The sequence below is a fragment of the Magallana gigas genome, chromosome 3 (assembly GCF_963853765.1).
Source record: "Magallana gigas chromosome 3, xbMagGiga1.1, whole genome shotgun sequence".
Taxonomy (NCBI): domain Eukaryota; kingdom Metazoa; phylum Mollusca; class Bivalvia; order Ostreida; family Ostreidae; genus Magallana; species Magallana gigas.
Window position 1 is genome coordinate 6,167,501 of NC_088855.1, and position 12,378 is coordinate 6,179,878.

At 34.9% G+C, this 12,378-nt stretch overlaps 18 non-coding genes across 18 annotated transcripts; 9 read left to right on the top strand and 9 right to left on the bottom strand.

Moving 5' to 3' along the window:
* The first annotated feature begins 56 nt into the window (after nt 1-56).
* Nucleotides 57-129, top strand: Trnar-acg (transfer RNA arginine (anticodon ACG)). The gene has a single exon. It is a non-coding gene; the product is annotated as a tRNA-Arg (tRNA).
* Nucleotides 130-289: 160 nt separating this feature from the next.
* Nucleotides 290-361, bottom strand: Trnad-guc (transfer RNA aspartic acid (anticodon GUC)). The gene has a single exon. It is a non-coding gene; the product is annotated as a tRNA-Asp (tRNA).
* Nucleotides 362-471: 110 nt separating this feature from the next.
* Nucleotides 472-543, top strand: Trnaq-cug (transfer RNA glutamine (anticodon CUG)). Its single transcript has one exon. It is a non-coding gene; the product is annotated as a tRNA-Gln (tRNA).
* Nucleotides 544-1,356: 813 nt separating this feature from the next.
* Nucleotides 1,357-1,430, bottom strand: Trnai-aau (transfer RNA isoleucine (anticodon AAU)). The gene has a single exon. It is a non-coding gene; the product is annotated as a tRNA-Ile (tRNA).
* Nucleotides 1,431-1,524: 94 nt separating this feature from the next.
* Nucleotides 1,525-1,597, top strand: Trnar-acg (transfer RNA arginine (anticodon ACG)). The gene has a single exon. It is a non-coding gene; the product is annotated as a tRNA-Arg (tRNA).
* Nucleotides 1,598-1,757: 160 nt separating this feature from the next.
* On the bottom strand, nt 1,758-1,829 carry Trnad-guc (transfer RNA aspartic acid (anticodon GUC)). Its single transcript has one exon. It is a non-coding gene; the product is annotated as a tRNA-Asp (tRNA).
* A 110-nt stretch (nt 1,830-1,939) lies between these two features.
* On the top strand, nt 1,940-2,011 carry Trnaq-cug (transfer RNA glutamine (anticodon CUG)). The gene has a single exon. It is a non-coding gene; the product is annotated as a tRNA-Gln (tRNA).
* An 813-nt stretch (nt 2,012-2,824) lies between these two features.
* Trnai-aau (transfer RNA isoleucine (anticodon AAU)) lies at nt 2,825-2,898 on the bottom strand. Its single transcript has one exon. It is a non-coding gene; the product is annotated as a tRNA-Ile (tRNA).
* A 94-nt stretch (nt 2,899-2,992) lies between these two features.
* On the top strand, nt 2,993-3,065 carry Trnar-acg (transfer RNA arginine (anticodon ACG)). Its single transcript has one exon. It is a non-coding gene; the product is annotated as a tRNA-Arg (tRNA).
* A 160-nt stretch (nt 3,066-3,225) lies between these two features.
* Trnad-guc (transfer RNA aspartic acid (anticodon GUC)) lies at nt 3,226-3,297 on the bottom strand. Its single transcript has one exon. It is a non-coding gene; the product is annotated as a tRNA-Asp (tRNA).
* A 110-nt stretch (nt 3,298-3,407) lies between these two features.
* Nucleotides 3,408-3,479, top strand: Trnaq-cug (transfer RNA glutamine (anticodon CUG)). Its single transcript has one exon. It is a non-coding gene; the product is annotated as a tRNA-Gln (tRNA).
* A 2,012-nt stretch (nt 3,480-5,491) lies between these two features.
* On the bottom strand, nt 5,492-5,565 carry Trnai-aau (transfer RNA isoleucine (anticodon AAU)). The gene has a single exon. It is a non-coding gene; the product is annotated as a tRNA-Ile (tRNA).
* A 94-nt stretch (nt 5,566-5,659) lies between these two features.
* Trnar-acg (transfer RNA arginine (anticodon ACG)) lies at nt 5,660-5,732 on the top strand. Its single transcript has one exon. It is a non-coding gene; the product is annotated as a tRNA-Arg (tRNA).
* Nucleotides 5,733-5,892: 160 nt separating this feature from the next.
* Trnad-guc (transfer RNA aspartic acid (anticodon GUC)) lies at nt 5,893-5,964 on the bottom strand. Its single transcript has one exon. It is a non-coding gene; the product is annotated as a tRNA-Asp (tRNA).
* A 110-nt stretch (nt 5,965-6,074) lies between these two features.
* Nucleotides 6,075-6,146, top strand: Trnaq-cug (transfer RNA glutamine (anticodon CUG)). Its single transcript has one exon. It is a non-coding gene; the product is annotated as a tRNA-Gln (tRNA).
* Nucleotides 6,147-6,954: 808 nt separating this feature from the next.
* Trnai-aau (transfer RNA isoleucine (anticodon AAU)) lies at nt 6,955-7,028 on the bottom strand. Its single transcript has one exon. It is a non-coding gene; the product is annotated as a tRNA-Ile (tRNA).
* Nucleotides 7,029-7,122: 94 nt separating this feature from the next.
* Nucleotides 7,123-7,195, top strand: Trnar-acg (transfer RNA arginine (anticodon ACG)). The gene has a single exon. It is a non-coding gene; the product is annotated as a tRNA-Arg (tRNA).
* Nucleotides 7,196-7,356: 161 nt separating this feature from the next.
* On the bottom strand, nt 7,357-7,428 carry Trnad-guc (transfer RNA aspartic acid (anticodon GUC)). The gene has a single exon. It is a non-coding gene; the product is annotated as a tRNA-Asp (tRNA).
* Between the last annotated feature and the right edge of the window lie 4,950 nt (nt 7,429-12,378).

Genomic DNA, 12,378 nt, shown 5'->3' on the forward strand with positions numbered 1-12,378 from the left:
TGTAATATATATTTGTTTGGTTGCCCGATTGTGAAATCTTGCGTTATAAGCAAGTAGAGTCTGTGGCGCAATGGATAACGCGTCTGACTACGGATCAGAAGATTCCAGGTTCGAATCCTGGCAGACTCGAAGACAGTTACCTTTTTTGGAAAGAACACATACATGAATTTGGATTTTTGGTGGAAAAGGTACTTTCAAATCGAACTTTTCTATTGCGGCGGTTACGGCGAGCGATGAACAGAAAAACGTTGTCCATTGTTAATTGGAAAGTTACCAAAAAGATATACTCCTCCCCGGCGGGGAATCGAACCCCGGTCTCCCGCGTGACAGGCGGGGATACTTACCACTATACTACCGAGGAGTTATGTTCACCGAATTGAAATGCGGATTAGTAGATATCGGATTGCCGATCGTTTACGAAATGCGATTGGGATATCAGTACCGGATTATCTAGATAGGTATAAGTATATTGGTTCCATGGTGTAATGGTTAGCACTCTGGACTCTGAATCCAGCGATCCGAGTTCAAATCTCGGTGGAACCTGTGCTTCTTTTGTCCACGTTAACATTATATTTGTGTGACTTTAAACATGTACTGATTACACGTACTTTTACTCCCATTTCTTACCCGACTACCACCATATCAGTTCTCAAGGTTCGCTGTGTCGTATTTCGATTCATAACGATTCTCTTTACAGGATGCTGCTTCCAGCTTTATTAAAATCTTATATCATCGAACGTGCGAATAAAATACTAATCGTTCATTAATATTAACACGACTTAAGTTTATTTGTAATTTTGAAGGACACTGTTGAAAATAAATGAACCCTGTTTGTTTGTTAGATATAAACATGCTTTTTCACAATGTTGGATACAAATTCTGGGTTTTCAACATGATGCAAAAGTTTTGCAGTCATTAAGTAATACACACGTGTTCGACGAGTATTCTGAGCATGGTGTCCATTTGACAATCTAACAAAACCAATTTGTAACACTGTCAGTTTATTTTTGTTTTGAGTGCAAGTTTTGTTATCCTAGTAATTTGTTTCCTTCCAGTTTATTCATACAAGTAGTAATGAGTTGTCTGTGAAATCTACACAACTCAATGCAATCAAAAACAACACAATATATATTGAAATGTTCCTAGTCGTAAGTTTATAACAAGGCTAAAAGAAAAGCAGTATTCTATCGCAAGGAGCTATTAAGATTGGAACTATCAAAATAAAACGTTTGAGCAGAGCCAGCTGAAGTTGCTTCTGTTTTGATTTGAGCACATGAAATTTGAAAGGCACACCCATTGGAAACATTCAGGTTGGCCTATTTAATCGCAATTGCTAGGTAAAAGAGAGATAAAGAGTGGCCAGTGTGGGGGTCGAACCCACGACATTCGCGTTATTAGCACGACGCTCTAACCGACTGAGCTAACCGGCCGTTGTTCGACGTTAGTATTTGTTAAGTTATTGTGTGCTTGTAATATATATTTGTTTGGTTGCCCGATTGTGAAATCTTGCGTTATAAGCAAGTAGAGTCTGTGGCGCAATGGATAACGCGTCTGACTACGGATCAGAAGATTCCAGGTTCGAATCCTGGCAGACTCGAAGACAGTTACCTTTTTTGGAAAGAACACATACATGAATTTGGATTTTTGGTGGAAAAGGTACTTTCAAATCGAACTTTTCTATTGCGGCGGTTACGGCGAGCGATGAACAGAAAAACGTTGTCCATTGTTAATTGGAAAGTTACCAAAAAGATATACTCCTCCCCGGCGGGGAATCGAACCCCGGTCTCCCGCGTGACAGGCGGGGATACTTACCACTATACTACCGAGGAGTTATGTTCACCGAATTGAAATGCGGATTAGTAGATATCGGATTGCCGATCGTTTACGAAATGCGATTGGGATATCAGTACCGGATTATCTAGATAGGTATAAGTATATTGGTTCCATGGTGTAATGGTTAGCACTCTGGACTCTGAATCCAGCGATCCGAGTTCAAATCTCGGTGGAACCTGTGCTTCTTTTGTCCACGTTAACATTATATTTGTGTGACTTTAAACATGTACTGATTACACGTACTTTTACTCCCATTTCTTACCCGACTACCACCATATCAGTTCTCAAGGTTCGCTGTGTCGTATTTCGATTCATAACGATTCTCTTTACAGGATGCTGCTTCCAGCTTTATTAAAATCTTATATCATCGAACGTGCGAATAAAATACTAATCGTTCATTAATATTAACACGACTTAAGTTTATTTGTAATTTTGAAGGACACTGTTGAAAATAAATGAACCCTGTTTGTTTGTTAGATATAAACATGCTTTTTCACAATGTTGGATACAAATTCTGGGTTTTCAACATGATGCAAAAGTTTTGCAGTCATTAAGTAATACACACGTGTTCGACGAGTATTCTGAGCATGGTGTCCATTTGACAATCTAACAAAACCAATTTGTAACACTGTCAGTTTATTTTTGTTTTGAGTGCAAGTTTTGTTATCCTAGTAATTTGTTTCCTTCCAGTTTATTCATACAAGTAGTAATGAGTTGTCTGTGAAATCTACACAACTCAATGCAATCAAAAACAACACAATATATATTGAAATGTTCCTAGTCGTAAGTTTATAACAAGGCTAAAAGAAAAGCAGTATTCTATCGCAAGGAGCTATTAAGATTGGAACTATCAAAATAAAACGTTTGAGCAGAGCCAGCTGAAGTTGCTTCTGTTTTGATTTGAGCACATGAAATTTGAAAGGCACACCCATTGGAAACATTCAGGTTGGCCTATTTAATCGCAATTGCTAGGTAAAAGAGAGATAAAGAGTGGCCAGTGTGGGGGTCGAACCCACGACATTCGCATTATTAGCACGACGCTCTAACCGACTGAGCTAACTGGCCGTTGTTCGACGTTAGTATTTGTTAAGTTATTGTGTGCTTGTAATATATATTTGTTTGGTTGCCCGATTGTGAAATCTTGCGTTATAAGCAAGTAGGGTCTGTGGCGCAATGGATAACGCGTCTGACTACGGATCAGAAGATTCCAGGTTCGAATCCTGGCAGACTCGAAGACAGTTACCTTTTTTGGAAAGAACACATACATGAATTTGGATTTTTGGTGGAAAAGGTACTTTCAAATCGAACTTTTCTATTGCGGCGGTTACGGCGAGCGATGAACAGAAAAACGTTGTCCATTGTTAATTGGAAAGTTACCAAAAAGATATACTCCTCCCCGGCGGGGAATCGAACCCCGGTCTCCCGCGTGACAGGCGGAGATACTTACCACTATACTACCGAGGAGTTATGTTCACCGAATTGAAATGCGGATTAGTAGATATCGGATTGCCGATCGTTTACGAAATGCGATTGGGATATCAGTACCGGATTATCTAGATAGGTAAAAGTATATTGGTTCCATGGTGTAATGGTTAGCACTCTGGACTCTGAATCCAGCGATCCGAGTTCAAATCTCGGTGGAACCTGTGCTTCTTTTGTCCACGTTAACATTATATTTGTGTGACTTTAAGGTGGCTCTATACACCCACAGTTTATTCCAATTTTCAATAGAAGACCACAAAACATATACTTATCAAATATTAAAATGATGATAGGGATACTATAGGTATTTTTAAAGAATTTTTCAATGTTTTTTTCCGTTTTTGTAAAATAATTTTTATAAAGTTACCTATTAACAAATTAAGATAATTTTTATTGTCATATGATGGATATTTCCTTCGGACACCTAAAAAAAAATATAACACTTCCTAACATTCAAAAATGTTATTATTGCAATTTCTTTTAGTATTTCCCCAAAACATAATTTTTCATATTGTCTTACTCTGTTGACAAATCATCTGAAAAGGCTGCTTGATGTTATAAGAAAATGTATTTTAATAAATGTCACATCAAAAAATTGAATGAAAATCAATGCAAATATACACAAAAAATATTTTAAATTTTATTTGGTATGAAAGTTCCTCAGATAAGAGTTATCGTTCCTAAGTCCCAAGGCCCAAACACCTTGGGGACTTTTCATTTCTGAGATGAAGAAAATTTCCTGAACATCATGTTGGAATGATAAATACATACATATTTCATTATAGGCCTATTTAAGTAGGTATATTTGCTTTAATGCAAAACTAAGTCAAATAAATAAAGGGGAAAATTAACGAATAGGATTTTTGAATCCCAACCGGAGAGAAATTCAAAGCCACCCTCCCACCCCCCTTAAGGTGATAAGGAACACCTGTCGATATTAATGTGGATTAAAGTATATTATAATTGATATACTTTCACCGGTTTAGAATTTTCTTTCACAAAATTCAACCAAAAAAATACGTTTTAAAAAATTTTGAAAAGTTAAAATTTTTATTGTCCTCAACGGGATTCGAACTTATGACTTACAGGTTAGTAGTGAACCCACTAAACCCACTGCGCCACGCTGTAAGATGAATATGATGGGAAAGAAAGTATTCAAAAAATTATACTTGATTTTATTGTTTATTTCGATAAATAATACGACACAACGTGAAGGTGTCACATACCGCATTATTGTAAGTAATGAATTTTCCAATTATCAAGTTAAATCTATTCATATAACATTTTTTTCAAAAGAGCGGTCCCCACACAATTCGCCTCGGTTTAAATTAGCCAGTACCAGAAATGCATGCTTCCAGATTTACTTTTTTGCGTACTGCGTCATCAAAAAGTGGTGTATAGAGCCACCTTAAACATGTACTGATTACACGTACTTTTACTCCCATTTCTTACCCGACTACCACCATATCAGTTCTCAAGGTTCGCTGTATCGTATTTCGATTCATAACGATTCTCTTTACAGGATGCTGCTTCCAGCTTTATTAAAATCTTATATCATCGAACGTGCGAATGAAATACTAATCGTTCATTAATATTAACACGACTTAAGTTTATTTGTAATTTTGAAGGACACTGTTGAAAATAAATGAACCCTGTTTGTTTGTTAGATATAAACATGCTTTTTCACAATGTTGGATACAAATTCTGGGTTTTCAACATGATGCAAAAGTTTTGCAGTCATTAAGTAATACACACGTGTTCGACGAGTATTCTGAGCATGGTGTCCATTTGACAATCTAACAAAACCAATTTGTAACACTGTCAGTTTATTTTTGTTTTGAGTGCAAGTTTTGTTATCCTAGTAATTTGTTTCCTTCCAGTTTATTCATACAAGTAGTAATGAGTTGTCTGTGAAATCTACACAACTCAATCAAAAACAACACAATATATATTGAAATGTTCCTAGTTGTAAGTTTATAACAAGGCTAAAAGAAAAGCAGTATTCTATCGCAAGGAGCTATTAAGATTGGAACTATCAAAATAAAACGTTTGAGCAGAGCCAGCTGAAGTTGCTTCTGTTTTGATTTGAGCACATGAAATTTGAAAGGCACACCCATTGGAAACATTCAGGTTGGCCTATTTAATCGCAATTGCTAGGTAAAAGAGAGATAAAGAGTGGCCAGTGTGGGGGTCGAACCCACGACATTCGCGTTATTAGCACGACGCTCTAACCGACTGAGCTAACCAGCCGTTGTTCGACGTTAGTATTTGTTAAGTTATTGTGTGCTTGTAATATATATTTGTTTGGTTGCCCGATTGTGAAATCTTGCGTTATAAGCAAGTAGGGTCTGTGGCGCAATGGATAACGCGTCTGACTACGGATCAGAAGATTCCAGGTTCGAATCCTGGCAGACTCGAAGACAGTTACCTTTTTTGGAAAGAACACATACATGAATTTGGATTTTTGGTGGAAAAGGTACTTTCAAATCGAACTTTTCTATTGCGGCGGTTACGGCGAGCGATGAACAGAAAAACGTTGTCCATTGTTAATTGGAAAGTTACCAAAAAGATATACTCCTCCCCGGCGGGGAATCGAACCCCGGTCTCCCGCGTGACAGGCGGGGATACTTACCACTATACTACCGAGGAGTTATGTTCACCGAATTGAAATGCGGATTAGTAGATATCGGATTGCCGATCGTTTACGAAATGCGATTGGGATATCAGTACCGGATTATCTAGATAGGTATAAGTATATTGGTTCCATGGTGTAATGGTTAGCACTCTGGACTCTGAATCCAGCGATCCGAGTTCAAATCTCGGTGGAACCTGTGCTTCTTTTGTCCACGTTAACATTATATTTGTGTGACTTTAAACATGTACTGATTACACGTACTTTTACTCCCATTTCTTACCCGACTACCACCATATCAGTTCTCAAGGTTCGCTGTATCGTATTTCGATTCATAACGATTCTCTTTACAGGATGCTGCTTCCAGCTTTATTAAAATCTTATATCATCGAACGTGCGAATGAAATACTAATCGTTCATTAATATTAACACGACTTAAGTTTATTTGTAATTTTGAAGGACACTGTTGAAAATAAATGAACCCTGTTTGTTTGTTAGATATAAACATGCTTTTTCACAATGTTGGATACAAATTCTGGGTTTTCAACATGATGCAAAAGTTTTGCAGTCATTAAGTAATACACACGTGTTCGACGAGTATTCTGAGCATGGTGTCCATTTGACAATCTAACAAAACCAATTTGTAACACTGTCAGTTTATTTTTGTTTTGAGTGCAAGTTTTGTTATCCTAGTAATTTGTTTCCTTCCAGTTTATTCATACAAGTAGTAATGAGTTGTCTGTGAAATCTACACAACTCAATCAAAAACAACACAATATATATTGAAATGTTCCTAGTCGTAAGTTTATAACAAGGCTAAAAGAAAAGCAGTATTCTATCGCAAGGAGCTATTAAGATTGGAACTATCAAAATAAAACGTTTGAGCAGAGCCAGCTGAAGTTGCTTCTGTTTTGATTTGAGCACATGAAATTTGAAAGGCACACCCATTGGAAACATTCAGGTTGGCCTATTTAATCGCAATTGCTAGGTAAAAGAGAGATAAAGAGTGGCCAGTGTGGGGGTCGAACCCACGACATTCGCGTTATTAGCACGACGCTCTAACCGACTGAGCTAACCGGCCGTTGTTCGACGTTAGTATTTGTTAAGTTATTGTGTGCTTGTTATATATTTTTGTTTGGTTGCCCGATTGTGAAATCTTGCATTATAAGCAAGTAGGGTCTGTCGCGCAATGGATAACGCGTCTGACTACGGATCAGAAGATTCCAGGTTCGAATCCTGGCAGACTCGAAGACAGTTACCTTTCTTTGGAAAGAACACATACATGAATTTGGATTTTTGGTGGAAAAGGTACTTTCAAATCGAACTTTTTTATTGCGGCGGTTACGGCGAGCGATGAACAGAAAGACGTTGTCCATTGTTAATTGGAAAGTTACCAAAAAGATATACTCCTCCCCGGCGGGGAATCGAACCCCGGTCTCCCGCGTGACAGGCGGGGATACTTACCACTATACTACCGAGGAGTTATGTTCACCGAAATGAAATGCGGATTAGTAGATATCGGATTGCCGATCGTTTACGAAATGTGATTGGGATATCAGTACCGGATTATCTAGATAGGTATAAGTATCTTGGTTCCATGGTGTAATGGTTTGCACTCTAGACTTGTTGAATTCATGATGCCAAAGTTGTGCAGTCATTAGGTAATACACACGTGTTCGACGTGTATTCTGAGCATGGTGACCATTTGATAATCTAACAAAACCAATTTGTAACACTATCAGTTTATTTTTGTTTTGAGTGCAAGTTTTCTTATCCTAGTAATTTGTTTCCTTCCAGTTTATTCATACAAGTAGTAATGAGTTGTCTGTGAAATGAACACAACTCAGTCAAAAACAACACAATATATATTGAAATGTTCCTATTCGTAAGTTTATAACAAGGCTAAAAGAAAAGCAATATTCTATTGCAAGGAGCTATAAAGATTTGAACTTTTGAAATAAAAAGTGTTTTTTTTTGTTTGCAATACCAACTCGACAAAACATTTCAATGACGATTATGACATAGAACATAGCATAGAAATAAACAATAAAACGATGTTATTATAGAAGTAATGTTTCTTTCTCAATTTTGTCACCTAAGAGTGTAGCTGAGTTGGTTAGAGGGTTTACTATCAATCTGATAGTCATGAGTTTGAATCTAGCCGTTGTTTCTACATTTTTAACATCTCCAAAACCTTTCAAAAGCTATTTTTAATTAAATAGTGTAAAATTTGATCCTTCGGTAAAAGTATATTAATTTTAATCTACTTTACTCCACATTAATATAATATCGACAGATGTCCCATAACAACTCAATAATTTAATTGACATTTTTTGGTGTTCGATATAATTCTTTGGTGATAGTTTGATAGAAAAGAAAAACACTTAACATGGCCAAAATGATAATTGAGAAAATAGCCAGAGTCGATGGAATACTGTTGTCTGAATTGCATCTACAACACATTGTACTCATTTTAAATTTGCTGCTTGTTTTATCCTCGGCATTGTTTTAATTATTGAGCAATCCAAATGATTGGCGTTGCTCATGGGAAATATGATTTTTTCTTGGGGGAGGGGGCGAATCTTCATAACTCCCACACAACCATGCAATAAATATATGTTGTTCAAGTGCATATTTTTTGGTGTCCAACAAACCAAAGTGAATTTTAAACTGTGGGCCTTTCAGCAGCAGTAAGGGGACTGCTTTCATTTAAAATGCATTCCTATTACCGTCGCTCATTGAAGGAAATTGTACGCCATTATTTTCTAAAGAACAACTTTTTAAAAGAAAAAAATCCTCAGTCTTCATTTTTGTTGTAATTAAGGTGATATAAGTTAGTTATAATGTTTTATCATACAGCTTTCTTAATGCTGAAAATAGACTTTCTTTTATATGCATGTATTTCCTTTAAAAATCGTTCTAGTCAAAATAATAGAGACCACTGCAATGAACCGAATTTTATTTCAAATTATAAATTTTGGGAAATAGTTTGATGATTAGAAAAATAATTATAAAAATATTGATTCAGTTTATTGATCCAATTTAATTTCCTAATCTAACATACAATTTTTGATTAGTTGACAAATATTCATAACCCCTTCACTCACGCTAACAGCTATAGGTTTGGGCTTTCTATTTACACATATTTACAAGAAAATTTTACCAGGAATTGTGTATGGACGGGGTTTGCATTAGAGTTTATTTTGTCTAGACAAACTTTACATCCAAGATTGAGGAGAGAGTGAGAGATGATTTAAGTCGCAACTTGACAACTTCATACAACAGCCGTTAACTGGAAGTCAGGCAATAAATCATGCATGATTATGTATTACTTGAATGTAAAAATTGTGTGTTCAAGAGGTATAATTCTTCCCTTTTTAATTCAAGCTTTGTTCTTTGGAATTCTCGTTGACATGCGCAATTTTACATGTACAGCAAACCTATCCTTTAATTTTAATTATGTTTCCGTGTTAAAATATTTCAGTCGATAAGACTATTAAACGCAGTTAACGCAATCTAATTTTAAATGTTGTAAATGAAGCAAACTTGAAATTATTACACAAACTTAAATCGGGTAGAAAGTCTCGTGTCATTCGATAGCATAAGATGCTTAAAATAGCAGGACGCACACTCGGATTGTTTTGTTATGAAGTGAAGCTCAAACATTGCAGTTTATCTTTAAATAATGATGCAAGTATGCGGAAAGATCTGTGACAATGTGTCCCCACTTTCTCGAAGAAAATGAAATTCTTTTGCATGTCGGTCAGTGTTTAAAAGATAAAGTACAAATACCAAAAAAGGAATAACATCCACGAGATATTGTTGACCTAGATTATTCCGACCCTCCACATGATAATATAAAAAGGTTTTCAAAATTTTAACTGTAGTTTTAATCAATAAAATAACAAATAAATTAAATTTATTGTTTAAATTTGTTACTTAATTTAGATTACTTATTATTATATATTAGCCTGAATTACGTCTCTAATTTACTTTAAACAGAAATTATTATCCATGTTACGACATTACTACAATATTATATGAATTATTAACAATGCAACAAAACAAACCATTTAGATATAATATTCTGTTTTTGTTTTTTGATGGGAGTGGGGGACAATAAAAAATATTCAACTCAATTTCAATTCCATACCAACAGCTTATCACAATATACATGTTGTTTTTCAAATTTACATAAAGTACTTTTGTACAATAATACAGTCAAATTGAGCTGTTATAGAAATAATTATTGAATAATTTAAAATTTGCACAATGTACTTTGAAAAAGGGTTAGCAAAAATGCACTTTATCATGTTTAAGATGGGAGCGTTCTGTTTTATAATAGTTATCACTTCGCTTTAAATGCATGATTAAAATCCAAACCCTTCTTTACCCAAAAAAACATCACCAATTTAACAATCCTTAAGTGTCTGATCCGTACCTATAAGTATTGTGTTACAAACATCCAAACACTTCCTAATCCGATATAATATCAAAATTACACCTTTGTAAAATCTCATTAATAGGTTTGTTCTGAACATGATGGTCAGTTGGTAAGCAATTCAATCCCATCGCCATCGGAAGTTGGTCGACACCTGCAAGGTATATATAGCGTACCTGTACAGGTATAAACCATCAATTTGTAGTCGGGGTTGACAACATGAACACTTTCCTGGTCCTCAGAATCGTCCTGTTTGGAGTAGTGTCTTCTGTTTTAATCAAGGAAGCTGAATCTTTCTCATCATTAGAAGTAAGTTTATAGGACTAAACATTTAAAATTCTTTTTAAAACATTTTTTGGAAAGTATTTACCATTGAATTGTAACAGAAAGAAAGCCACACAACTGCGTTTGATGATATATTACAGTCCAAAATGTTCACAACTATATACAAAACTTAATTCCTTTAAACAAATATCAATCTATTTAATTAAAGTAAATATTTTACAAAGGATAATCGAATTAGCAATCATATGATACAATATTTAAAAACGTTTGCAAACTACTCTGCAACATAAAAAAAAAATTCGACTTGATACCTAGAAATTTGTTCAGTCATTAGCACCTAGAAATGAAGAACATCTAGACATCTTTAATCTTTTAATTAATAATATCTTTTTTATTGATTCTACTCAAACGTTAAATCATGATAAATCTTTAGTTTCGGTTAAAACTGTCTTTATCAGTAAAACGCGGTCGTTTAGTATAGCATGACCATATATTTTAAGTAACGTTCTCAAATTTAATCAGAACGTATAGTTATGTAAGTATATTTGCAATATCTTATTTGATATGTTGAATAAGACCAGAAATCCCTGCATACATTGGCTTGATGACTTGAACAAACATTAATAAACTTTAGACAAGAGAGACCGGTATAATATTTTATGAAGATCTCTTAAATCAATCCCAGTATTTTGGAGTTAAATTAAAGCGTTGTGTTTCTGAGAGCTAGAATGCAGTCTAAAAAAGTCCTTAGGATGTATTAATGGATTCCTTCTGACTCCTTTTGGGGCGTATTGTTGATTTAAATGAAAGCCGGTTTTTTTTAAATTTTTAAAAGTGATATGAAAAAAATTAAGTCGTCCACGTCTCGATTTAGCATATCGTCTAGTGATTATCTTGAAAACACAATTTGTATCGCATGAACCCTATGAGTGATAGTTATTTTAGTTAATTTTGGTTTTAAGAAGGTACATGTATTGTAACTGTCCTTTACAAAATACGATTTTAGTTGCAAACCCTGATAATTTGAAAGTATATTAAACACTGTATCGGATAATTATTAACCCGTTTTAGATGCAGATTCGTAAGAATCCATTTAAATCAAATGATATACCATTGTCCATAGATTATGTAACCTGTTTTGTTTAAACTGCGTCTCCCCTGAGAGCTGTAATATTTTCCCTTAAAAAATAATATCCCATCGGAAAATGATAACTATTTTCCTACAGGAAATACTGAAAATTCTATAGGACTGTCTAAAAACACAGGAATTATATTTCCTTTATAAGAGAAAAGTATTTTTTGCAGGAATTTGATTCAGACAGGTAGTTTTCATATAGGAAATTAAGATTTCCTATCGCATTTTAAAATCCTATGGGAGTTTTGTTCAAATCCTATCGGAATTTAAATTCCTATCGAAAGTTCGTTTATTCCGATGGGAAATTCCAAATATCCTATAAAAATTGTTTTTCTATGAGAAAAATTATTTTCCCGTTGGAATTTATTTTTCAAAGATAAATATCGCACCTGACAGGTGAGAGACAATGATAACAAGGGTGGTGATAAACTTTTTAAGCAATGGTCTACCATATGGCATATTTGAATTGCTCGATATATGCAGATTAGGCAGATGCAAAAATTGCCACCTTAGCACTGGCATAATTATCCGGCACAGTGTTCTGAGTATTTGTTTGAAGACAATATCTTT